This window comes from Echinops telfairi, unplaced genomic scaffold, assembly GCF_000313985.2.
Source record: "Echinops telfairi isolate 266 unplaced genomic scaffold, ASM31398v2 ScPeMD7_2010;HRSCAF=2546, whole genome shotgun sequence".
Classification (NCBI taxonomy): domain Eukaryota; kingdom Metazoa; phylum Chordata; class Mammalia; order Afrosoricida; family Tenrecidae; genus Echinops; species Echinops telfairi.
In genome coordinates this window covers 20179381-20182559 of record NW_022105908.1, presented here as the reverse complement: position 1 = coordinate 20182559, position 3179 = coordinate 20179381, and the positions used below count along the sequence as shown (strand labels likewise).

Sequence of the window (3179 nt, the reverse complement as noted above, 5' to 3'; positions counted from 1 at the left end):
CCATCAAGTTGATGCCAGCTCCTAGTGACTCTATGGAACAGGCTGGAACTGCCCCCGTAGGTTTCCAGGACTATCGTTGTTTATGGTAGTAAAAGACTCATCACTCTCCTGAGGAACGGCTGGTGGCTTCCAACTGCAAACCTTGCAGTTAGCAGCCCCACTCACAACTGCTGGGCCACCAAAGAGCTTGTTGACGGCAGTTACAATCATCAGCCGTGCAACTCCCTCCTGAATCAATGTGATTTCTTTAGCACCGTCAACCCCCCATTTTTCCTTCCCTCCCATCCCTGGCAACCACCCATGAACTTCAGTTTCTAGATGTTTACTTTTTTGTATCTTTTTCTATAGGTGAAGTTGTATACCGTTTGCCCTTTTCTGGTTGGTGTATTCACCTAGAATAAGGTCTTCAGCTCCCTCCACACCGTAGCACCACCTGTCAAGACTTCATTTCTCCCGCTGCCTGAGATGGAGTCATTGTACGTAGAAACCACATCTGTGTTTGTCCCTCACCTGGTGAGGGGCCTTGAGGTTGTTTCCACCTTTGGGAGCTGGTGAGGAGCGTTGCACTGGACACTGGTGTACAAGTCTCTGTCTGAACCTCGGCTTCAAGTCTTGGATACATACCTTGGCGTGGAACTGCTAGCTGTCACCCTTTGTATTCCCCCCACATCCTTGACTATTTTTTGTCCTGTTTTGTTTAGTGTTTAGGTTGTATTTTTTCAATCTCAGCCACCCTGGTGGGAGTGAAAGGGTGTCTTCATTATGGGTTGGATTCCCGCCTCTCTGAGCAGCTTTGCCTGAGTTTGGAGGCCCATTGGAATGTCCTCTTTGGGGAAATGTCCAGTCAAGTCTTTCGTAGGTTTTGTGATTTTTGTCTTTTTGTTTGCCGAAGGTTTATCTATTTTTGGTTATTAGATTCTTCTCAGATGTCTCATTTCCAAAGATATGCTCCCCGTCAGTAGCTTGTCTTTACACTTTTTTGGGGGGCGTAAAACCTTTTGATGAACACGTTTTTCATTTTTGTGAGGTCTCATTTACTTACGTTGTCTTTTGCGGTTGGTGTTTCTGTTATTACACGAGATATTCTATCGGTTCCCCCTTCCTCAATTAATAGGCTTGATTAGGGAAGTTAATAGGCAATTCCAAGTCAGGAGCAGCAGATAGTAAAGATACAGTTACTGGTCCTCTCAGCCAGCAGCCAAGTGTCTCCCTGGTCCTCAGCCTCTCAGACACATGGCCAATCTGCCTCCAAGGACCAGGAAGACCAACCGTTCGCTGCTCTGCCGCCAACTACCAGCCAAACTCACTTCCTATCTGGTTGATTCTGACTCGTAGCAACAGTTCCCTCATCTCGGCACTGCTTCTCTCATCAACTCGCGTCTCCTTGTCTCAGGCTCTGGGCTCAGCTTAGCTACTTTGCTCTGTCCCATAGCCCCGGTGCCACAGACTCTGGTGTCTCTGGTCTCAGCCTCGGCCACTTCAGACAGAGATCTGGAAGGTGCTTCCTCGCTCCTCCCCCGCATGCTCCACTAATCTATTGTTGACAGTGGACCTGACAGCATTGCCTAGATCTGTTCTCCTACGAATTTTATGGCTTTACAGGACCCATCAATATGCCGTTTTTTCAGAGAAACACCTTAGACGCAAAGATAAAAATAGACTACCCTGTTTCCTCAAAAGTAAGACACCCCCAAAAATAAGACCTACTTACAGTTTTTCTTCTGGCTGAAATATAGGCATCCCCCTCAAAACAAGACCTCCCCAAAAATAAGGCCCCCCGAAGCTACTGTAACTCTGGACTATGGTGGGTGCCGACCCACAGCTCACTGTTGGCCGCAGCACAGCCGGAGCAGACAGGAAGTGCGAGGTCTCTTTTAATAAAACAATAAACAATAAATGTGTACCGTATTCTTCTTCATGGAAAAATAAGACATCCCCTGAAAATAAGACCTAGTGCATCTTTGGGAGCAAAAATTCATATAAGACACTGTTTTATTTTCGGGGAAACAGGGTACAATCAAAGCATGGAAAGAATCGATCACGCTAACGGCAATCACAAAGAGCAGGAATGGCAATATTAATTTCTTTCTTTCTTTTTGGAGGGCAGTTCTCTTTAGTGCTCTGGGTGAGGGGTGCTTAGGAGCTCTTGGTGGGGCGAGCCCACTTCCTCTTCACCATCACGGGCTTCTGGTCACATAGGATGGCCCTGGCTCTGCGGATGGTGGCCATGAACAGGTGGAGGTTGTACTTGTTCTTACTGATCATGTGCCTGATGCTGCTGAGCATGGCCCGGGCATTCTTGTTAATGGTGGTCCACACACAGGAGGTGACCAGCTTCCGCTGGCCTGACCTCGGCCTCAGGACCACCACAACCCCCTTGCCATTGGCAGTGGGTTCAACTCCCAAGGTCTTGCAGTGAATTAGCGCACTGTAGCAGAATTGCGGGCTTTCAGGGTATTGGACTTACTGTTGTCTGCTGGTTCCTCTTGATCAGGAAACTCGAGCACTTCCACACGACCATCCATTGCAGATGCACAGACCTGGCGGCAGCTCCTCTCCCTGCAGTGGCGGGAGATGGAACGGGCAATATTAATTCCTGATAAAATAGACCTGAAGGCCAAAGCCAGCATGAGAGACAAGAACTCAAAACCAAACTCACTGCTATTGAGTCTATACTGGGCTCCTAGTGACCCTATAGGACAGGGTCGAACTGCCCCCGTATGTTTCTGAGACTGTCACTCTTGACAGGAGTAGAAAGCCCCGTCTTCCTCCTGAGGAGGAGCCGGTACTTTCTCCCAAGGAGTGACTGGAAATTCAAACCGCTGACCTTATGGTTCACAGTCCAACAAGTCACCACTGCTCCTTAGTGAATAAAGGGTCCGCTGAACCAGAAGATAAAATCATAATAAGTACATATTTGCCCAATGAAAAATCTCAAAATACATTAAACAATAATTGATGAGAGAAACATATAACTGTACAATAACAGTGGCCTTAACACACCACTTCCAATGAAGGGTGAAGCAACTAGAAAGGAACGTAACTGTGGGAAACCAACAAATGTCACTCCCACAGATTCTCCCCTACAGCTCTGCTGCCTTAAAGTGAGCACCTGGTTGATTCTGTCTCCCAATAAAGGCAGACGTTCCCTGGTTATCTCCTCTCACTGCAGCACCCAT

General features: G+C 47.7%; 1 pseudogene; it reads right to left on the bottom strand.

Annotated features, from left to right (window-relative positions):
- Positions 1-2136: 2136 nt before the first annotated feature.
- On the bottom strand, positions 2137-3179 carry LOC101661552 (annotated as a pseudogene).